Genomic DNA, 24,378 nt, shown 5'->3' with positions numbered 1-24,378 from the left:
CTGTATGTAGTCACAGTTTAATTTGTTCATTTCTTCTAATTGGCTGTCTTCAACTGTGAAAGCAGCTGAAATTCTGTGGTTAATTGAAATCAGTCAAGGTAGTGCAGTTTGATCAAGAGTGAATGATACTGCATTTGATTTGACATTAATTTTAATTGTCATTCAACATTTTATTTGGCAGAGTAGCATTTTCGTGGGTTTTGTTTTTTGTTGTTTTTTTTTTTTTTTTTCTACACGGTCTGGTTCTCTTCCCCAGGCTGGAATACAGTGGTGCAATCTTGACTCACTGCAGCCTTCACCTCCCAGACTCAAGCCAACTCCCACCTCAGCCTCCTGAGTAGCTGGGACTACAGGCGCCTGCCACCATCCCTGGCTAATTTTTGTATTTTTTGTAGAGAAAGGGTTTCGCTCTGTTGCCCCAGCTGGTCTCGAATTCCTGAGCTTAAGTGACCCACCCACTCGACCTCCCAGAGTGTTGGGATTACGGGTGTAAGACCATACCTGGCTGTATGTTAGTATTCTTACAGCAAAATGTAATCAGTTTTATGGTATTTTTGCTAAATCAACTTTGTAAGCCTACTTATAACAGAAATGTCCACATTATTGTGGGCTATTCTTTGCCAGACAAATTGTGATGGCAAATTCATAGGTATCTAATGTTACTGCTTAATTCCTGCTGTTTCAAAAAGACAGCAAATAAGCAAAACCACAGCATTAATTCTTCATGTAATTTAAGAAAAATAGTGTTTCTCTAACTCCATTAATCATTTAAATCCCATATGGTTCTCTTACAGCGGTGTGAGCTAGCTGCATTTCTTCACTGTTAAGAACTGTTAGGCGCTTCTGTTGGAGATAGTTTCTAATGTTGAAATTATCAGTGAATGTTCATTAATTCTTCATGTTGAAGCTGTCACCATGGAAACTTAGGTGTTACAGCAACTAGTTATATGCTATAACTTAGCATTAAGATTATTAAATAACTTACTATATGTAAAGCAGTTGGAAGAGTCATGGAAAGCAATGCCATTTCTTAGCAGATATTACTATCATTTTATTCTTGTTTTTTGACAAGTGTGAAAATTAAATTCAAATATTCTTTAAGATGTATACTTCTGGTCTTGAGATGTAACATCACTTTGTGATCTTACCTAAGTCCTCTGCTCTGTAGGAATTACAATTGTTTATATAAAGATGCTATTACTATCTTTGGTATGAAACCCAAATATTTATCGATAGATTTACCATGATGTTTTGAAAATCAGTGGGATTGGGGACAGTGACATGTCAAAATCATCTAGGAATTAAAAAAAAAAAAAGCACAACACTGCTCATTTAAGGACTGCTGGTCTACAAGTTTAGCTTCTTATGGACTTAAAAAATTTGTTAGCTTACCCTTGTTTTATGATAATAACTTAATAACTCAGCATTTGTTTGATAATGAGTTAATATATAATGAAAAAATTTCATGACTAGTTTGATGTTTTTACTATATTATTTGATCTCTAGTTAATGTGACAGGTGAAGGAGTTTGGTTGGGTGTTGCTCTTGTATTTTAACCCTTTTATAAGATTTCAGTTGACAGTGAAATCTTAAACATGGAACTGCAATATGTAATATAGGTAGTATTTATTACCATATATTTACTTAATAAATTCATATTTACATTTGTTTATTATATAAATCTAAACAGGCAGTTTTGAGTAATGCAAACATTTTGATATTATTAATCTCAGCATCTTTTCCCCTCTATTTTGTTATACAGTATTGAGAAAAACCCAATTTAAACAGATTAGTAATTGAAAACTGTTCTAAAGCTTGCCTTATAGCCTTAAATTGTTGTTCTAGCAGGTAGAAAGAATAGTAAGGACTTTGGACTCGACTCGCCAAATATCTAACCTTGGCTTGCATTTATTAATTGTTGAAAATGAGCTTCGTAGTCAGACATGATTCCCATTTCTGCTAACTGTGACACCATGGATAAATTATGTGACTCCTCCAAGCCTTGAGTTTCTCTCATTTATCAAATGGACGTTATAATACTTTTTACCTCGTAAGAGGTAGATCATATTTGGATTAAGTAAGGTAATTACATGTGTTAAAGTATATCCAAATAATCATATTTGGATTAAGTAAGGCGATTATGCTTGTTAAGGTATGATTTTCAAAAAAGCAAAGTTCTTAGGCAAATGTAGAATGAACATGTGTCACAGATTGTATTCCACTCACTTGTTAATGAGAGAAATAGTAAGATGTTAAACTTGACCAGAGTGCATTTGTTATCTAAGTATTTATAGGCAATGTTAATAGAAGATTGCTGAGTTAGATAAGAAACTGATTAATATCCAATGAGGCCAGGAATTTAATCTTTGTGGTTATCTGGGCAAAAATTATTTGCTTCGCTATTGAATAAAAAGCTACAGGTTAACATATATAACTTCACTATCTAGGACTTTCTTTTTTTTTTTTTTTTTTTTTTAAGAGACAGGCTGTCACTCTGTCACCCAGGCTGGAGTGCAGTGGCTCAATCATGGCCCAAGCAGTAGCTCAAGGGCTCAAGTGATCTTTCCACCTCAGCCTCCCAAGTATTTATTTATTTATTTTTTAGAGATGGACTCTTGCTGTGTTGACTAGGCTGGTCTCGAACTTCTGGCCTCAAGTAATCCTCCCACTTTGACCTCCCAAAGTGCTGGGATGGGACTTCTAGTAAATAGTGTGTTGAAGTGTACATTCCCCTAAATTAGAATTTCTCAACTTAGGCATCCTTGATTTTTGGACTAGATCATTCTTTGTTGTGGAAAGCTGTCCAGTATGTTATAAAATGTTTAGTAGCATCCCTAGCTTCTACCCACTAGATGACCGTAGAGTCTTTTCCTCGATTGGGCAGCAGACATTGCCAAGTGTCCCTGGGGCCACAAAATTGTTCCATGTTGAAAACCATTGCCCTGGATAATCTTGAACAACCTTTGTCTCTATACAGCGTTGAATGTACTACCAATTTTTTTGCCCCTTTTTCCAAGCTTTTGATAATTTTTCTGACACGTGAAAGCACTTTGCAGAATGCCTGACTAGTAGTAATTATTAAATGACAATTGCTACTGTTATAATTATTTATTATTATTACTTATATACTGTTTCTTAGGTAGTTTGATAGGTATTATTTGGCTGAATATATCTGGGATATTGATTTGTTAGATAACATCATTAAAAAGCAAAACAAGCCGGGTGCGGTGGCTCACGCCTGTAATCCCAGCACTTTGGGAGGCCGAGACGGGCGGAACACGAGGTCAGGAGATCGAGACCATCCTGGCTAACACGGTGAAACCCCATCTCTACTAAAAATACAAAAGATTAGCCGGGCGTGGTGGCGGGCGCCTGTAGTCCCAGCTACTCGGGAGGCTGAGGTGGGAGAATGGCGCGAACCCGGGAGGCGGAGCTTGCAGTGAGCCGAGATCGGGCCACTGCACTCCAGCCTGGGCTACAGAGCGAGACTCCGTCTCAAAAAAAAAAAATAAAAATAAAAATAAAAAAAAGCAAAATAGCCTAAGACACTTGCGTGCAAATCTGTCAGATCCACTCGGAGTTTCAAAATAGTCAAAATTAGTCATTTTTCCTGGTAAGTCTCAAAATCAAATTCATGTTTTTTATACTCTCTTCTGCAGTTTTAGGTATGGTAAATTTTGACCCAAAATGTATATGTTGAACTCATTCATTCAGTTTACTAAAAAAACAGGCAAGAAACACTGGTTAATTCCTAGTAATCATTAAAATGATCATAGCACAATATTATCATAGTTGAATATATTACATGTTTATTGTGTAACCAACTGAATAAGGCAGACTGTATTAAGAGCACAGGCTAAGTAGACATGCTTGAACTTTGCCTGACATTTTGTTCTATTAGACATGTGCCAAATAATGTGCTTGCTTATATAGTTTTAGGGGAGCATATATGTCTGCACAGAACTGAATTTTATTAAGACTCAGCATGTACAACCTACATGATCAATGAGACAAATGCCCCATGTGCACAAAAATTGGAGAAGTTGTGTTTTGAGATTGACACAAAATGAGTTTACTTGGTAGTATGGGTAAATAAATTGTTATAGATAAACACCAATATTAAAACTTGTTACACATTTGTGCTTCCAGGTTTTTAAAATTAAAATTTGTAAATTTGAAAATGAAAGTTTTAAAATGAAAGAACGTTGGTGACACCTCTGAGGCACTGCAGTGAAAAAGGCTGAAAACCACAGCTTAACAACTATGGCTCTGACTTAGTAAATGTCTTTTTAAATATAAAGGCTTCTAAGGAGCACAGTTTACTTTTTCTTGCCCTAGTTACAGTTGACATTTGACTTTTCATTTAAGTTTCACAAGTCATGGGATTTGCAGTTATTTACCTGTCAGGGTAATTAGATTGGAGAACCAGCTATTTCCTTTACTGTTTTAGAAATGTAACCTAGTTTTTTCTCTCTCTCACCCCTTATACAATTACATAAGTAGGAATAGAACAGAATAGAGAATTGTGTAGGAAATTGGAATTAAAAGTGTTCTTGAGCAGGTTTGGAATTAGAGTTACGGTTGGTGATAAGGGAATTTTTGTCTTTTGGCACGCTGTTTCTGGTGTATAGCAAAATATAGTATACTTTTCCACAAACAGCTTTGTTTACTAAGCATATAGAGACTAGGTTGTTGAGTACAAATATATGAATTGATAATTTTAGTTTTGTAAAATTTTTCTTGGGTTTTTTTTTGTTTGTTTATTTTTGTTTTTTTGAGATGGAGTCTCACTCTGTCGCCCAGGCTGGAGTGCAGTAGCGCAGTCTCGGTTCACTGCAACCTCCATCTCCCAGTTTCAAGCTATTCTCCTGCCTCAGTCTCCCAAGTAGCTGGGACTACAGGTGCGTACCACCATGCCTGGCTAATTTTTTTGTGTTTTTACTAGAGACAGGGTTTCACCATGTTGGCCAGGCTGGTCTCGAACTCCTGACCTCAGGTGATCCACCCACCTCGGCCTCCCAAAGTGCTGGGATTACAGGCAGTTTTGTAAAATTTGACAGTCTTCATTAGCAATTGTATTTCTTAACTGCAATGTAGATGTAGTACTTAGAACAACCCAAATAATAGTGGAAGAAAGAAAATTACATAGATGAAGCAGTAAATATTCCTTTGTGTGTTATTTAGTATTTTACTGGCATTTGTTAATTCAGCTTTTGAGTTTCAATAAATATTGTCCATTTAAATTATAGTGAAGGTACTGCATAAGATGTAACATTTGTGTGCAAGATTTTAAATATAAAATACTGTAAGAATGCCATTTTCACAGTATTTTATTTGTTGCTTTGAATGTAATTAGGTAATGATAGCTTTTCTACCAAAGCATTGATTAAAAAGCCAAAGCACAGAAAATAATATTTGAAAGAGTGGATAAATCAGTGATATGTCAGTGAATTAAACTGCTTGACTTTCCGCTTTTAAACTTTCCATATGATATAGATATACATCAAAATTGGTTCAATAATGTTTTTCCAGATTTTAAGTGATTTTGATGTATTAGAAAATAGTGAACTTTTTTTACTGTCCAAGTTTAATTTGTAATTATTCTACTTTGCTAGATGATTGATTTTTGTTGTTGTTGCTTGAATTGTTTATAGAGAGGAATCAAACTACAAAATATGATAATTGAGGTACTCTTTTTACCATTAAAACTGTATTTTAAATCAGACTACAGTGTTTAGTGGTGTAGTAAGAAAGCATCACATATGACAAGCTCTGGGCTCATCTCTTATTGAACCATGTAATGAATCCCTTGCTGCAATATCTCTGCCCCTCCCCCAAAGCAGCCAGCATATATTTGAGCATCGTGGCTCTGCTTGAGTTGTATCTTATTCTCATGGAGGAGATAGTAGAGCTTGTACTGCAGCAAGTGGAGCTCTGTGGTGAATCCGATGCTGGATTAAATTTTAAGGATATTAGCAAGGCCCTGACAAAGTGATGCTAAATGAGCACTTTCATTGTGGTAATTTGACTGTAATTTTAGTGAAGCAGTTTTATTATGCAGGAAAAAGAAACAGCATTTTAATTCCAATCATAGTATACCGACCTGATCTCTGCTGTGGGGGTGGAAACAATGAAGAATGCATCATTTTAATACAGTTTTTTTTTAAAAGAGTGCTTTGGATCTAGATTAAATGTTCAAGACAGTCAGCAAACAACATGCACCAAGGCATTTTTCTGGAATTTCAGTCTTGGATCGATTTAAATGCTCAGGGTCTGAAAAAATGTCTCCTAGCATCAAAAACTTGGATTGCTTTTCTCCGATGTTATGCCACTGTAAAGTAGCATGTTCCAACAGCACAATATCCTTAATGTTTGGATGTAAGGTGGGTTTGAATAATACTTCCTTAAAAAGCTTGGTTTTAAAATCCAATAGTATTTCAGCAAAGAAATATAATTTAGATTAGATGGTTTGATTGACTTTAATTCATGTAATAGATTCCTGTCGTTTGTGTGTCTGACATGAGTAAAGAATTGGTCTGTGCACAGTTAAGGTATGGTAGAAAAGGATCTGATTTTTATGAAAGCTGCATGTAAAATGTTGTCATTCTCCATTAATGAGGAGAATTGACTTGGTTTTTATGTGTTGCTACTGGGGAGAATTAAGTGTACAGGAAACACCATTGATATCACTTTGATGGAAGAAACTGCTTGTGGCAGGTTTAATATTTAAACTAATGCCATAGACTTTGATTTTGGTACTAAATTGTGATGCTCTTTAGATTGTATAGAGGAAAGAAAGCTTTTGAACAAAATAAACACCAAAAGAACCATGACTTTACTACTCATTTCCTATAAATGAAACTGGTTAATTTAGTAATGTGTTCTATATAAATAAAATGAATGTAAAGTTTGCCTTAAAGGTGGTTATTCTTATATAAAATATTAAATAGAACAAAGAACGGGTGCATTTTTACCTGATTTCTGCAATCAAAAACAATATATGCTGAGGCGGGCGGATCATGAGGTCAGGAGATCGAGACCATCCTGGTTAACACAGTGAAACCCCGTCTCTACTAAAAAGTACAAAAAAATTAGCTGGGTGCGGTGGCGGGTGCCTATAGTCCCAGCTACTCGGGAGGCTGAGGCAGGAGAATGGCGTGAACCCAGGAGGTGGAGCTTGCAGTGAGCCCAGATCGCGCCACTGCACTCCGGCCTGGGCCACAGAGCGAGACTCCGTCTTGACAACAACAATAAAAACAACATATGGTTTAAAGCTATTTGTAGGAAGAGAGCCCTCTAATGTAGTATTTGGGGGAATAATTACTTATTTTGAGGTATTGTTTTCAATCAAACTTTTTTTCCTTTTTAGTTTTTGTAGGACTGAAACTTTCCAATTGCTAATGTGAAGAGGTCTCAAATTGCTAGCTGATTAAATTAGGCTGAAAGATTTTTACCCCTTTATTAAAGAATATATTGCTTTTCTGGTCACCCAAGCATTTTTCCCTCTTTACTTTAAATTCTTTGTTTTGTCAGAGAATTCTTATTTTCCTACTGAGATTTCAGAAATTTTCTGAAATAAGAAATGGAAATGATTGCACAAGAAAAAGTATGCTGCTGATAGAAAAAGATTTTTAACAAATTTAACATTCATATTGGTTGTTAAACTATGAGCCAGTGTAAAATTAATATGCATTGTTTAAATAGCTGAGGCTACATTTTTTTTTCCCTAGGTGTTGAGCCTGTTTTTTCATGTGGTATGTACAACAGAGTGTTTTAGGAAAAGGATTTTAAATTTTTTAAGGAATATTTTTATAAAGCTAATCACTGTAAAAAATGTTCCTCCTTATATGTAGGTAAATTAAACATCTTATGTATATAAGATGTTTCAAAGTACTACTCTTATTATAGAAGGTTTTAAGAAGTAACATGCCATTGCTCATGACTAGTCTGATAGTCTTGGTGAACTTTAAACTCTTCCCCTATCCTCCACTCCTTTAAACCACTTTGGATGCTGTTAAATTCATTGCACAGCACCACTTGAGGTTCTTGGTTGCCCTCTGGTGGGAAAATGAAGAAAATATTTTATTGAAAATGTCACATACTTGGTAATTAAAGATAGTTAAAAGGGCATCTAAGTTATATGTTTACAATTTAGGAAATCATTAGATACTTTAATTTGGGAAATAAAAAGAAGTGGGTTATTTTGGGGCTTAACCATTTGTGGATAGAATTTTTAAAAATTGTTTTCCAAAATGTTTAAATTTTATGGCAGGTAGTATTGACAAGAGACATGTAGAAATATAGTTTCTAAGACCACAGCATCCTAGTCACATTTTTCATTATTTTGGTAGATGCAGTATATTTTGATAGATGCAGAATTTATTAAAGCTTTTTGGTGAAACTGACAAATTAATTAAAAATTTTAATGTGATTAAAGAAGAATACCCATTGGGGGGAATTATACCAAAATTATCCCACAACTTTTAGTTAAAACATTTCGGAAATGGCTTGAGACAATAAGGGTAAACACATCTTTCTTTCCAGCGTATAAACTAATACCAATATTGCATGTGCAAAAAGTTTATTTTCTAACAGTACTTCTAATGTCAATTAATAACTGTTTACTTCCTTAATTTGTATGTAAACAACAAGTAATCTTACTATGTAAATTCCAAATCACATTTAAAACTAAGCTGAGTATTTTAATTTATGGCAATGAGCTTTTGAAAAGGAATAAAAGCACCACCTTGTTTGTTGGAAATTAAATATCTTTTTAAAAAGTCAGTTTTCTATATGACTAGAGTTTACCTCTTAACCATTCTGTTCTTTATGAGACATTTATCCAAGAAGGTTACAGTAATAGATTATCATGAAGAAGCAATATGTTTACTATAGAATCTTGGAAGTCTCCATGTGTGTCAGAGTGAGAGTGTGCGTGCGTGTGTATAATTGGAGCAGTATCACCAAAACATGAGTTAATTTCTGGTGTCAGTCCCTGTGGAAGGAAGCCTGTTTAATCTCTCATGTCTCGCGTTAGAACTCAGAGAAAGGACCTTTGGGAATGTGAGGAGAATGCAGAGGACATTCAAGTTCTTAATGTAGAGACTATGAAGCTGTTTAGGAGGCAGTTCTTTGGGGGTGGATGTGAACAGAAATTAGCAAAATCATAGTGCCTCTGAAGGTATGCCAACTCTTTAGTGTAGAATTAGCTATTTCAAAATAGTAGGCACAGTAAGGCCGGAGCCTAAGGTCCCTAGGAGGAAATGAGGTATGTGACGATCAGAAACTTATATTTTGTGAAGCTAGTTGAAGTTGTTTGTTGTTTTTTTTTTTTTTGTAGTATCAAGCTCTTGAAAGTTCTTGCCTTTACTAACTGCCCTAAGAGAAGCCGTCAGGATGCTTTTTGTAATAAAGCATTAAAGTATGTTTGGTGACAGCAGTAATTGAAGTGAGAGAATCTCAGAGGGAAGGCAGAACACCCAGTATAAAGTCAGGAGTGTTTTTTTGGGTGTCTTCTCTCTGAAGCGAAATAGTGTAAGGTGTTAAAACCTTGGCGATTCTATTTTATTGGAAAAGGTACTGTTCCCACTTAGCTGTGTTTCTTGGCCAGGGATACAAGTAGCTTCAGGGACTTGTTCATGACTCCTTGCTATGTTGCTTCATATTCTTAATGATTTGTTTTTTGCTGTTAAAAGATAATTGGGTGGAAAACGAGAAGACCTATCTTACAATTACATCATTTTCCCCACTACCCACCCCACTTCTCCCTGGGTGAAATATGCTTAAGATATTTGCAAATAATAAATACTAAACTAACAATGAGTTTAAACAAATGGACCCTTATTTTTTCCTCATTATAGTCAGCTTGGAAATACGCAGCTGCTACAGCTGTGGACATCTTTTTCTCTTGGCCTTTGCTTCATTGAAAGATGTCTGTTGCAGCTCTAGTCATAAAGACGGGGAAAAAAGTGCAAAGGGGAAAGGAGTGTGGTTTATAAAGCTAGTAGATGTCTGCATATATTTCATTGATTAAAACTGTGTCACACGAACTCTCCTAGTAGTAAGGGAGAGTTGGAAACCTAACTACAGTCAGCTCTTCTCATCCATGGCTTCCGCATCTGTGGATTCAACCGACTGTGGATCAGAATTCGGGGGAAAAAGTTGTGTTTGTACTGAACATATACAGACATTTTTTCTTGTCATTTTTCCCTGAGCAGTACATTATAACAACTATTTACATAGCATTAACATTGTACTAGGCAATGTAAGTAATCTAGAGATGATTTAAAGTATATGGGAGGATGTACATAAGTTATGTGCAAATACTACATACACCACTTTATATCAGGGGACTTGAGTATCTTCAGATTTTGTTCTCTTTGGGAGGTCCTGGAACCTGTCCCCCACAGATACCAAAGGATGACTGTACTGTATTTAGCTTTTATAGCCTCTGTATTAGACAAAAGCAAGGGAAACAGATTGTAGTGTTGGGCAAAGCAATCTACAGTGTCTAACCTAATGCATACACACAGTATTTTTACTGAAGTCGGATTAATTTTAGAGCTTGTCAAGTAATGTGTCTGTTTAGCTGAAATAAAGCAGAAAAGTCCAATTGAGGCTCTCTCTTCACACATCTAGTTGGTAAAATGTCTGCATAAAGGTCGAAACGTAGCTTTATTGAGTGTTTGCTTCCTGTTATGTTTCTTTTTTTTTTTTTTTTTTTTCTTTTCTTTTTGAGATGGAGTCTCACTCTGTCACCCAGGCTGGAGTGCAGTGGCGTGGCCTTGGCTGGGTTCACTGCAACCTCCACCTCCTGGGTTCAAGCGATTCTCCCACGTCAGCCTCCCGAGTAGCTGGGATTACAGGCGCACGCCACCACACTTGGCTCATTTTTTGTATTTTTAGTAGAGATGGGGTTTCATCATGTTGGCCAGGCTGGTGTCGAACTCCTGACCTCAGGTGATCCTCCTGCCTTGTTCTCCCAAAGTGCTGGGATTACAGGCATGAGCCACCACGCCCGGCCCCTGTTATGTTTCTTTATCCTTCTCACTTCTTTGTTCCAGCCTTCAGAGGCAAAAGTAAACATTGCGAAAGAGCGACCATTACACTGAAGTAAAAGGAGTATGTCCCTTTACTTTTAGGGTATGGTATGTGGTATGTAAGGTTTCCTTGAAACAGTTCACTGAGCACTAAGATATTCTTATTTAAGAATACTGTTTCAAAATAGATTTCTAATTGAAAAATACTGTGTAATAAATAATGATCAATAGCAGTTTGCTTGTTAGAATTGGATTAGAATAATTTTTAACAGTAATTAAGGTTAAATGCCTTTTGATGTTAAAAGCACAGGCCTCCTCTAGTATCTTCTTTCTTCTAAGATGAAATGTACTTTCTCATGTCTGTGTTACCAGACCTTTACATTGAGCCAGTATCTTTAGCGTACTGTTCTATTTTAAAGTCCCTTTTTATTGACTTAATGGTTTCTCCAAAGGAAAAACAGTATTTATTCTTCAGTGACTGTGGGACTCTAGCTAGTTCCTCGGTCTTTCAGGATGGTGTATTAAACTGCTTTCTTTTTCTGCTGGTTGGGGGGGTACAGAGAAAAAAGCTCAAAAACTCCTTTCTTAAACTGAATGAATTAGATAATTTTTTCATGTATTGGTAAATAGTTTCTATTAGCATTTGCTGATAGCAGTGGCCCCATAATATGTCTGCAGCTAGAAATAGTTGATTATTGTTCTCCTATATCCGTTTAGAACTATACTGTGATATATAGTATTAGCCTTTTCTTTGAAAATCTAGTACATTACATTTTGGAATGTAATTTTTCTTATCTTCCTTTAAGAATGTACTTATTTTGGAAATTTTCTTTTTCACTTTGTATACTTATAAAATTTTCTTTTTATAAATGGAAAGTTGTAGTACATTTTAAAAGAACATTTTATTTTAAAACAAATACCACTTGGTTTAAATATATAACATTGAAGCAGTGCAATCATTTCAGGAAGTTAAAATAGGGTATGTGTCTTTCTAATTTTTACAAAGAAAATTATTGATTAATTTAGTCATTGATTCATTCTCTCAGTAATTAAGCACCTATGCACTGGGTATATAGCAGTAAACAAAGGAAATCTGCCCTTAAGGCATTTATGTACTAATCATGTTACCTAGTGTAACTTTTCTGTTATTAATTTAGAAATTCTGTCAGTGGAGATGGTGGAATAAAACTTTAGAGTATTAAATTCTGCAGTGTACATAGTTATGTTTTTAAAGCTCTGTATTAGTTGGCTAGGGCTGCCATAACAAAAACTGCAGATTTATTGGTTGGCTTAAACAGCAAATTTAATTTCTCAGTGTTCTGGAGGCTGAGAGTCCAAGCTCAAAGTGCTGGCGAGATTTCCCGAGGCCTTTCCCCTTAGCTTGCGGATGGCCACCTTCTTACTGCCTCTTCCCACAGCCTGTCCTCGGTGCGCGCATACCCCCGCTGTGTCTCTCAGCGTGTCCAAATTGCCTTCTTTTATAAGGAAGCCAGTCAGATTGGACTACCACACCCTAATGGCCACATCTTAATCACCTTTTTGAAGTCCTTGTCTTCGAATAAAGATACATTCTGAGGTACTGGAAGTTAGGACTTCAGTATATGAATTTTGGTGGGGAGGGCGGGGGACATAATTCAGCCAGGGCTTATTAGTAAAGGAAGAGCCAGGGCTTCTAAGTTGACAAGCATGTGAAAGAGGTTTAGAATCTAGGCTTTGATGATATATCACATTTTTGTAAAACATTTTATTTATAAAGTTCACTGAGCATTCGTAAATTAGGTTTGAACAAATCCGGTCATCAAGGGAGATTGCCAAGTGAATAAGTAAGGGTGATGAGGTTTAAGAATATTCAATTTTTAAATTACTTGAATTTTCAGATTAAGAAAGTCATTGTAGCCTCTGCTGCTCAGTTTGGCCACCCTATGCCTATTTGCTACTACCAAAGAAGAAACATCTTGAGCATGTGTTTGAGAATAGAGGGTAGGTAAGAAGACAGTGAATGTTTTGGTAATCTGAGTTTTAATTCCTTTTTTTCTTTTTTTGAGTCCGAGTTTCACGCTTGTTGCCCAGGCTGGAGTGCAGTGGCGCATCTCGGTTCACCGCAACCTCTGCCTCCTGGGTTCAAACGATTCTCCTGCCTCAGCCTTCCTGAGTAGCTGGGATTACAGGCATGCGCCACCACGCCTGGCTAATTTTGTATTTTTACTAGAGACGGGTTTCTCCATGTTGGTCAGGCTGGACTTGAACTCCTGACCTCAGGTGATCCGCCCGCCTCGGCTTCCCAGAGTGCTGGGCTTACAGGCGTGAGCCATTGTGCCCGGCTGAGTTTTAATTTCAGAACGCATCTGTGTGTGTTTGATGACTACCTGTGTTTGAATCAATATAGGTCTAAGGTATGTTGTGTTAAGTGGGCTTTTTATGGGTTGGCTTTAGGAACCTAGTCATAATTTACATTCTTATTTTAAATTGTTCCAAACAAGCAAAAAGTACTAATTTTTGGAATATAGCCTATCCATCAATAGGGAACTGTCTCTGTAAAAACATCTTAGACAGCAGGAGAAGTTATAGTTCCTGATTGCTTATTAGTCTTGCAGAAGTAGAAAGTAATAACTTTTGTTTGATAGTATGTTTTAAGGAGTGAAGCAGTTGACTGTGTTTTTCTGGACTTAACGGTCCAAGAGTGGGTTTGTTCTGACAGTATAGCTGTGTTTTTTAAGAAAAAGAATTTATTTTAAGCTATCTTTGGCACTTGCTGGAGATAAAGTACATAAAAAAGAAACCTTCCCTTGAAGTTCATAGCCATTAAAAGATGTGATACGCAAACCACTGGGAACTCCTGGCAGAAGCCTTTTTTTTTTAGACTTCCTCAGTTGGTTTTAGAGAAAAGAGCAATCCATATTTGACATATTTCACAAATTTGAAATGTAAATTATGATGATTATAAATTTCATCATGCTCTTTTCATCATTTTTGTAAGTGTGGGATATTTGCTATACAGACTGCCTCGAACCTTCTCTTAGCTGACAGTAACTTAACCCACATTATCTAGAAGATTGTTCATCATTCTTTGTCACTTTTTATCTTACATTGCTGTTCTTTTTATTTTTAAAATAATTTATTTTAAATTGAAGTTTATTTATTTTAATTGAAGTTGTTTGTAAATAACAGAAGAATAAAGGAGTAATGAAAAATCTTTGTTAGAAATTTTAATTAGAATCTAAACGTAGTAATAGTAAACCCAATTTTTAAAATCAGCATTACTGGGATATAATTCACATATAATAAACTACACATATTAAAAAAGTACAGCTTCTTCAGGTGTTGACATCTGTGTACACCTGTGAAACCATCACTGTAATCAAGATGGTAAATGTATCCATCACCTGAAAACATTTTCCCAAGCTGCTTTTCAATCCTTCCCTCCTGTCCTTCCCTGTTCTCTTCTCTCCCAGACAACTACTGGTTTGATTTTTGTCATTATAGATTAGTTTGCATTTCTAGAGTTTTATATAAATGGAGCCATAAAATATGTTCTATTTTTAAGTCTGGCTCCTTTCAAATTATTTTGAGATTCATCTGTGTCCTTGCCTGTATCAGTATTTCATTCCTTTTAATTGTTGAGTATTATTCCATTGTATGTTTATAACATTTGTTTGTGAAGATGTTTGTACTCAAAATGTGCGGTATGCTTTGAATGTAAATAACCACTCATCAGCTGACCTACTTTGAACATGAAATATATATCCATTTAGTACATACTGATTCCAAATTTTAATAGGTTTTGTTTTTTCACTTGAAATCAAAACATAGTTTACAAACTTTGATGGTTCATAATCTTGAAGTAGGGAGGACATTCATTGTTCTTGATCCATAATTGGAAAACCATTTCATTTTCTGATTAATCAACACCAATGAGAATGATCAGTCCATTTAATTTTTTATTTTTGTATCATCTGTTTCCTTTCATCCACCTTTGTGTACATATCTACCTTCAGCAGTTGTCAGCTTACAGACAAATTATGGTGTATCACTATAAAAAACGAGAGCATACTCTTACATATACTCTTAGGATACTGGGATGGTCCAAGTTCTTGTCACAAAAAATTGCATGATTAAGTCCTGTTTAATGACTAAGTGGATGAAAATGCTACATTTCCTTTAAACCTGAGTTGTTCACTCATCTATTCTTGAATTTGAGAAAATTCATTTAGAATATTGTCAAGTGAAGACTTGTCTCCGATTTTACTTCTACAATCAAATTCACCATTGTCATTAATCTAGTGTTGTTATCTTTATTTTCATTCATATTTTGATCAGCTAGTAGTTGTAAAATGTCTCTCTCTGTCAGTTTTCTTCTCTTTGCCATTAATGGTGGTGTGCAGAAAAAAGTTAACATAACCTAAACTGCTCTCTTTGAAAAGGCCAGCTTGTAAGGTTGGCTGTTGACTAGTGTCTGGAAACTTAGATTTTGGGAGGATTCCTACCACTAGCTGATCAAGTCGCTTACTGTGCCTAAACTGTTTGTACAAAATATTATTTCTGCCGAATACCTCCTTCTGGGAGTCTGAAATTTTGTCATGTGCTAGGTGCCTATGTGACCAGCCCACAGTGAAAACCCTGGGTCCTGAGTCTCTAACAGTCTTTCATGGTAGATGGCATTTCACATGTATTGTCACAACTTGTTGCTGGGTGAATTCAGGAAATCTTATGTGACTCCACTGGGAGAGGATTCTGGAAAGTGGCTCCCAGTTTTCCCCAGACTGCCCCATGTGCCATTTTTCTTTGCTGATTTTTGCTTTGTAGCCTTTCGTTGTAATAAGTCATATCTGTGAATATGACTCACTCTCATAAGTCCTACGAGCAAATCATTGAGTCTGGGAATAATCTTGGGAATCTTTCAATGCAAGCCAAAAGTTAAAATTTTTGAATTCTTAACCATGTTCAGCAAAAGCTTAAGGAAAAAAAAGGAGAGACCTCATCTTGGGAATCTTTCAGCACAGGCAAAACCTAAAATTTTTGAATTCTGAACTGTGTTCAGCGAAAGCTTAAGGAAAAAAAAGGAGAGACTTACCAAGTTGGTATCTGAAGGATGATGGAATAGTGATTTATTACCAGGTAGAATGCATTTTATTTTTATATGTAAAAAAGTAAATTTTCTCTTTGTTATATGAAAGATCTTAAGAAAGAGTAACCATATTGGAAAAGCAATCGTTAAAATATTTAGAATTGCTTTTAATTACCACCCCCCGCCCCATACAAACTAGAATGGGGTTCAGTGAACCCTAGTGGTGTACAAAAGTTTGACAGGGTATGGTTTCTTGGTCATTTGCATGGTATTTAAAATTTGCCTTTATTAAATATTGAGTAGATATAAACTAATAGGTATAAAATATATGTAGGTATAAAGAATTGCTACATAACATTAAAAATAATAAAAGAGTAATACCTATTCCCTTAGAAGTTCCGTTTGCTCTCCTCAGATTTCTTTGTCATTCCTTCCCAACTCAGTAATAATTCCAAATTCTATATTTGATATTCCTTGCTTTTTTTAAAACAATTCCTGAACAATAAATTGTTGATTTTGTATATTTTTGAACCACTGGGTAATGTTGAATATAGTTGTTAGAGATTTTACAGCTTGTGGCTTTTTGGTTCAGCACATTAGGATACGTTCATTTTTTATTTTTCTTTTCTTTTTTTCTTTCGTAACTCTGTTAACTGACCGTTGTGTTATCTTCTGATGAATAGAATCAGTTGGTAATTTTAGTGGCAAATTACCAGTGTTTTCTGTTTAGGTTTACACATTTCTTGTCTTGTTTTGACTATCCTTACATAGCTAGAAGTCATAATCTCCTATGTAGTATTGTCTTCTAAAAGTTTTATATTTAGGTCTTTTCACATTGAGATCTCAAATCTGCCTGAAATTTTTGTTTTGGTATGATACAGGAGTCACATTTCATTTTTTCTAATGGATACTCAATTGTCCCAGTCACATTTATTGACAAATTCTTTCCATTCTCCCCATGATGTATAATGTCCTTCATTCCCACATGTGAGTCTGTTTCTGAACTCTTACTTATGTTCCACTCATCAGTCGGTCTAACCCTGTGCCATTACTCATTATCTTGATTACTAAAGCTTTAGAATAATACCAGTTTTAATTGTATTTGTATACAAATAGTAATATCATTTGTAAATAACAAGTTTTGCTGCTATCACACAAAAATAAAATTCCTGAGTCTAAGGTTATATGTATTTAATATTTTGATAGTGTTAAATTGCTGGCAAAAAGTTACTTTCATTTATGTTTTTACCTGTATTAGAGTTTCTGTTTTCCCACACCTTCATCAAAACTAGGTATTATTGGGCATTTGTGGTTTTGTGGGTATGCCCAGATAAAACTGATAGATCATTGTTTTAATGTGCATTTCTTCATGAGTGGGAGGATGAACATCTTTTCATTGTTTATTGAGTATTTGTAATTCTTTATACAATGAACTGCCAGTCTATGTGTCTTGCTCATTTTTCTTTTTCGTTTTTAAAAATTGATTTGTAAGACTTTATTATAAATTTCAAAACTGGCCCTTTTGTAATGTACTTGAGCTCTCCCTCCTCCTACCCCTCCCCCCAAACTGGTTGGCATTTTCTTTTTAAGTTGGTGACACGAAAGTTTTAAATTTTATGTATTCAAATTTATTAGTCTTTTTTGTTTCTGAGTATTGTTTCTTTTTTTTTTTTTTTTTTTTTTTTTTTGAGACAGAGTCTTGCTCTGTTGCCCAGGCTGGAGTGCAGTGGCGCCATCTCGGCTCACTACAAGCTCTGCCTCCCGGGTTCATGCCATTCTCCTGCCTCAGCCTCCCGAGTAGCTGGGACTACAGGCGCCCGCCACCATGCCTGGCTAATTTTTGTGTTTTTAGTAGAGACGGGATTTCACCATGTTAGCCAGGCTGGTCTCGATCTCCTGACCTCACGATCCGCCCACCTCGGCCTCCCAAAGCCACCGCACCCGGTCCTGAATATCGTTTCTTACTTAGACTTCACCATTCCAGCGGTAGGAACAAGTTTATTCGTATTTTGTTTAAGTGTTTGGGTCAGTTCTTTATATTTAGGTCTGTGGATCTAATAGGTAATTTTTTTTAAGTTACGCCATAAGAATCCTTATATTTTTCCCCAAATGGCCATTTACCAAATACTATTTATTCAGTAATCCATCATTCCCCTACTGATTTAAAATATTATTCTTATCACAGCTATTACATTTGCATATTGATTTGGTTGTATTGTAGACTCAGTGTTCTGTTCAACACTGTTTCTCTTTGTTTGTGCTGCTATCAAACTTTTAATTATTGAGACCTTCTAGTGCTTCTCTTTGAGAGAACTGGATAGAGCCAGTTGCCTCTCATGACTTCTAATTCAGAATTTTCTTTTCATATGCTAGTTTTTTCAGATTATAATTACTAGTACCTTGCCACATACTCTGACTCACCCAAATAAAACTGTATTGATATTTTGATTGCAAAAACATTATTATAGATTATTTTCTTGGAAAATTCAAACTTAAAATAATGAGCCTTTATCCAAGAATAACTAAGTAGTGTTACTTTATTCACTTCAGTAGCATTTTGAAGTTTTCTTCATAGAGATTGGCCCTTTACATTTAATTCAAGTTCTCATTTTTGTTGTTGTTGTTGTTGCTCTTGGAAATGGGATGTTTTCTAACAGATTTACAAATATGTACTATTTTATTTAATCATTTTTACTGAAGTATAATTTACGTTCATTAAGCTGTGTCTGTGTAAAGCGTACAGTTTGATTAGTTTTGACAGCTGCAAACCCCTGTGAAACCATTTCCATAGTTGAGATACAGAATATTTTCCTCACTCCAGAAAGATTGTTTGTGCTCCTTGGTATTAATACATTCAGCCCTCCACTCCCCACCAGGTACCACTAATCTGCCTTTCTCACGATAAATTATTTTACATTTTCAAACATTTTATATAAATGGATTCATACAGTAAGACTCTTTAGTGTCTTTTTAAAAAAAACTCATAATAATGCTTTTTTGAGATTCATTGAGGTTGTTTGTGTCAGCAGTTTTCTTATTGAAGAGGTGTATTCTGGTGTCTGGATATAAAACACTTTGTTTATTCCTGTCTGTTGATGGACATTTAGATTGTTAACAGCTTTTGGCTATTTTGAATGACGGTGTTAGGGATCTTCATGTACAAGTTTTTGTGTGGACATATATTTTTATTTCTCTTTGATAACTGTCTTCAGGTTGTTTTCATATCCTAGGTATAAGAATGGTTATTTTCACATTTGGGCAGTTGATGAGAGTCCCAGTCACTCCACATTTTCACCAGTGTTTGTCTTTGTCTCCTCTTTCTCCCCAAATTTAGCCATTTTAGTGGATATGCAGTGATTTAATGGGTATTGTGGCTTTATTTGCATTTCTTTGATGACTTGTGATGTTGAGTATCATTTCATGCTTTACATGAGTAAATCCTCTTTTGTTAAGTGTTTTGGGTTGAATTGTGTCTCCCACAAAAAAAGATATGTTGGAGTCCTAGCCCCTAATATCTCAGAATATGACCTTATTTGGAGATGAGGTCTTTACAGAGATAGTCAAATTAAAATGAGGTTATTGGGGTGGGCTGTTCCAGTATAACTGGTGTGCTTATAAAAAGGAGGAATTTGGTCAAAGAGACATGACACGGCAAGAATGCCATGGGAAGGTGAAGGCAGAGACCAGAGTGATGCATCTGTAAGCCAAGGAATGCGGAAGACTGCCAGCAAGCCGCTGGAAGTTAGGAAGACAGGCATGGAGCAGATGCTTCCTCACAGCCCTTAGAAGAAACCAACTCTGCTTGTAGACTTGTAAATTCCTTGGGGTTTTCAGTGCGAACAGTCATGTCATTTGCAAATAGAGACAGTTTTACTTAATCTTTACTGGCTGTTACACTTTTTCTTTCTTTTGCCTGCCTTCCAGCCACAATTAGGGCCTCCAGCATAATGTTGAAAACGAGGCAAGTAAGCATCCTTTCCTCCGTCTTAATGTTGAACATATCACCATTGTGTACGTTAGCAGTAGGGTTTTTTGTTTGTTTTTTTAAACTTCTAGGTTCAGGGGTACACGTGAAGCTTTGTTACATAGGTGAACAGATTATTACATCACCCAAGTATTAAGCCCAGTACCCAGTAGTTATCTTTTCTGCTCCTCTCCCTCCTCCCACTCTCCACCCTCAAGTAGACCCCAGTGTCTGTTGTTCTCTTGTGTTCATCAGTTCTCATCATTTAGTTCCCACTTATAAGTGAGAACATTCAGTACTTGGTTTTCTGTTCCTGTGTTAGTTTGCTAAGTAAGGATAATAGCCTCTAGCACCATCCATGTTCCCTCAAAAGACATGATCGTGTTCTTTTTCATGGCTGCACGGTATCCCATGGTGTATATGTATCACATTTTTTTTTTAGCCAGTCTGTCATTGATGTCCATGTCTTTGCTATTGTGAGTAGTGCTGCAGTGAACGTTTGTGCACATGTGTCTGTGGTAGAATGATTTATATTCCTCTAGGTATATAACCAGTAATGGGATTGCTGGGTCAAATGATAGTTCTGCTTTTAGCTCTTTGAGGAATCACCATACTACTTTCTACAATGGTTGAACCCATTTTTACTCCCAACAACAGTGTATAAGTGTTCTCTTTTCTCCATAACCTCACCAGCGTCTGTTTTTTGACTTTTTAATAATAACCACTCTGACAGGTGTGAGATGGTATCTCATTATGTGTTTGATTTGCATTTATTTAGTTCTGTTTATGTGATGAATCACATTTATTGATTGGCGTGTGTTGAACCAGCCTTGCATCCCTGGATGAAGCATACTTGATTGTGGTGGTTTAGCTTTTTAATGTGCTACAGGATTCAGTTTTGAAGTATTTTGTTGAGGATTTTTGCATCAATGTTCATCAAGGATATTGGCCTGAAGTTTTCTTTTTTTGTTGTGTCTCTGCCAAGTTTTGGTATCAGAATGATGCTGGCCTCATAGAATGAGTTGGAGAGGAGTTCAGCCTCTTCAGTTTTTTTGGAATAGTTTCGGTAGAAATGGTACCAGCTCTTCTTTGTACATCTGTTAGCTGTAGGGTTTTCATAAATGCCCTTTATCAGATTGAGATTGTTCCTCTGGATTTTTAGTTTGCTGAGCGTTTTATGAATTGGTATTCAATTGGATCACATATTTTATATGTCTGTTGAAATAATCATATAATTTTTCTCCTTCATTCTGTTAAATATAGAGAATTACATTAATTTATTTTTTAGATGTTAAACTAACCTTGCCTTCTTGAAATAAATCATATTTGGTCATGATGTATTATCCTTTACAGCATCCTTTTCATATTCAATTTGCTACATTTTAAAAAGGATTCTTGCATTTATGTTCATGAAGGATATTTGTGTCATTTTCTTTTTTTGTAATGTCTGTGTCAGGTTTTGGTATTAAGGTTATGCTGATCTCATAGTTGGGAGGTGTTCACTGTATTTATTGAAAGAATTGTGTAAAATTGATATTGTTTCTTTCTTAAATGCTTGGTAGAATTTAGTGTATTTGGGCCTGGAGTTTTCTCAGTGGGAAGAATTTTGGTAACAGATTGAATTTCTTTAATTTATATTAAAGAAATATCTTTATATTCCTTATAAAGACGTATATATATAAATTTGAGAGGCCACTCACAAATTTACTGTTTTATATTGTCAGAATATGGTGTGTGGTAAGATGTGTTTTTTGGGGAATTTCTTGATTTCGTCTAACCTATTGGATTAGTTTGCCTAAAGTTTTTTATAATTATTTTTTATCTTTATAAGATCTATAGGTTTTTTTAGTGATAACCTCTCTTGCATTTTTTATTATTGGTAATTATGTTCTCTCTTTCCTTGATCTGTCTAGAATAGGGTTTATCTATTTTTATGATTATTTGGCTTTGTTAATATACTCAATTCTTTGTTTTCTGTTTCATTGATTTCTGCCTTTTATTATTTCCTTCCTTCTCTTCCCCTCAGGTTTACTTTACTTAGTCTTTTTTCTTTTTTGTAGCTTCTCAAGGTGGATCCTTAGGTCAGTGATGTTAAACTTCCGTTTTTAATATAAGCAGTTAAAGCTACAGATTTCCTTTTAAGTACTTGTAAAGTTTGTTAATAGTTCAGAACCCTCAGGTTCAGTAATTTACTGGAAGGACTCACAGAACTCACTGAAAGCTATTACACTCACAGTTATGGTTTATTACTTGAAAGGATACAGATTAAAATCAGCCGTGGGAGAGATACAAGGGGCAGAGTCCAGAAAATTTCCAAATGAAGAGTTTCCAGTTGTCTTCTCTGGAGTCATGGATGATGTTAACCCTTCTGGTAACAATAAGCACTGAGTATTCCAACCAGGGACGTTCAATCAGGACATTCCAAGGGTTTGGAGGGAGCTAAAAGCAAGGTTAAATTCTTTACTGCATAGTCCTGTTTAGCTTCATTATTACTCCATTCTGAATTGTTTCTGATTTCCTTCTTGAGTTCTTTGAACTGTGAGATTTTTAGAAGTGTGTTGTTTCATGTTCAGATATTAGGAATTTTACTAGATATCTTGTTTCTCAGTTAATTCCATTGTGGTTAGAGAATGGATTGTTTGCGATTTCAATCCTTTTAAATTTGTGACTTGTTTTGTGGCCTAGCATATGGTCTGTATTGGCAAATGTACCATATTCACAGAAGGGGATGTATTTTCTTCAGTTGTTAAGTGTTGTTTATCATAAATAGTAATTAGGTCAAGACAGTTGATAGTTCGTTCAGTTTGTCTGTCTTATATTTGTATAGTTCTATCAGTTGCTAATCAAGGAGTTTAAATCTCTTAATAAAATTGTAGAATTGTCTGTTTATCCCTTTAGTTTCCATTGGTTTTGCTTGTGTATTTTAAGGCCCTGTTATTAAGTACACACATTTATGGTTCTTATAACTTCCTGGTGAATTAAATTTTTAGCATTTTGAAATCTCTTTTTCTTTAGATAAATACTGTCTTGAGGTCTGTTTTATCATATGTTAATATAGGCACTTTAGCTTTCTTATGCTTAGAGTTTGTATACCTTTTCTTTTCATTCGTATGCTTTCACTCTGCCTTTATTTACGAAGTATATCTCTCGCTTTGCATGAAGTAAGATTCATGCTCAGATTCTCAACATCATTTAGTGGTGGCCCAAGTCATATTTGTTTTAATTTGCCTTTTAAATATGAGAAATCTGATTTTTACTAATTATTAAAATCAGTTAAGATACTAAATTACTTCTAGTAATTTTTTTAGTGGATTTGGTTGGATTTTCTAGCTGTGTACCAGTATCTCCTGTAATGATTGTTTTATCAACTCATTAAAATTTTTTTCATTTTAAAGGTAATTTTGTGAATGAATAATACATTCACATGACTTAAAATTTAAAAGCTATATGAAGATGAAAAGGTCTCCTCTTGCCTTTCCCCCAGGTGTAAATCTCCTCTCATCAAGCAACTAAAGTTATCTGTTTCCTATGCATCCTAGTTTCTCCACATATAAGCAAATATGTGTATTTTATCTTCCTCTTACCATCCCCACAACTACCCCCACCCCGCCACACACACAGGAGTATAGTCTGTACTATTCTGGACTTGTTTTCACCACTTAACATTATATTCCGGAGTTTTTTCTATTTCCTTACCTGAAGACCTTTCTCATCATTTTATGGCTGGCGATATTCTCGTATTTGAATAAGAATGATTTATTTGGCAAGTTCATTGTTAATGGATATAGTGATGGATGTTTTTAATTATTTGTTTTACAAACAATACTACAGTAAATAACTGCCTACACACATTGATTGTAAAGATGGCAGTATTTCTATAGGATAAATTCCTAAAAGTAGAATTAGCAGGTCAGAGGTTCTATGTATTCATAATTTTGATAGAAGTTGTGAAATTGTCCTTTTATAGAGGTAGTACCATTGTACACTCCACAGATTCGTGTGAAAGTGCCTGTTTTTCCCATGTCCTCATCAGTATATAGTATGTTATCAAACTTGGATATTTGACAATCTGATAATGTGAGAAGTAATATATCAGTGTAGCTTTAATTTACATTTATCTTCTTGGAAGTAGTGGATAAACATATTTTTGTATATGTAAGAATTACTCGATTTTTTTTTTTTCTAAATTGTTTGCTTGTTCTTCTTGTTCCGTGCATTAGAGAGAGGGCTGGAGGGTTTTATATCTTTTTCTTAGGGACTAGTGTTTTTTAAATGTGTTTGTGAAATTAGTCCTTTGGATTTAAGTTACA

At 35.2% G+C, this 24,378-nt stretch overlaps 1 protein-coding gene across 18 annotated transcripts in view; it reads left to right on the top strand.

Moving 5' to 3' along the window:
* DLG1 (discs large MAGUK scaffold protein 1) overlaps positions 1-24,378 on the top strand; it is a 271,038-nt gene that overhangs the window by 74,206 nt on the left and 172,454 nt on the right. The window lies entirely within an intron of this gene.

This window comes from Pongo pygmaeus, chromosome 2 (assembly GCF_028885625.2).
Source record: "Pongo pygmaeus isolate AG05252 chromosome 2, NHGRI_mPonPyg2-v2.0_pri, whole genome shotgun sequence".
Lineage (NCBI taxonomy): Eukaryota > Metazoa > Chordata > Mammalia > Primates > Hominidae > Pongo > Pongo pygmaeus.
The sequence above is the reverse complement of the archived record's forward strand: the minus strand, read 5'-3'. Positions and strand labels throughout refer to the sequence as shown.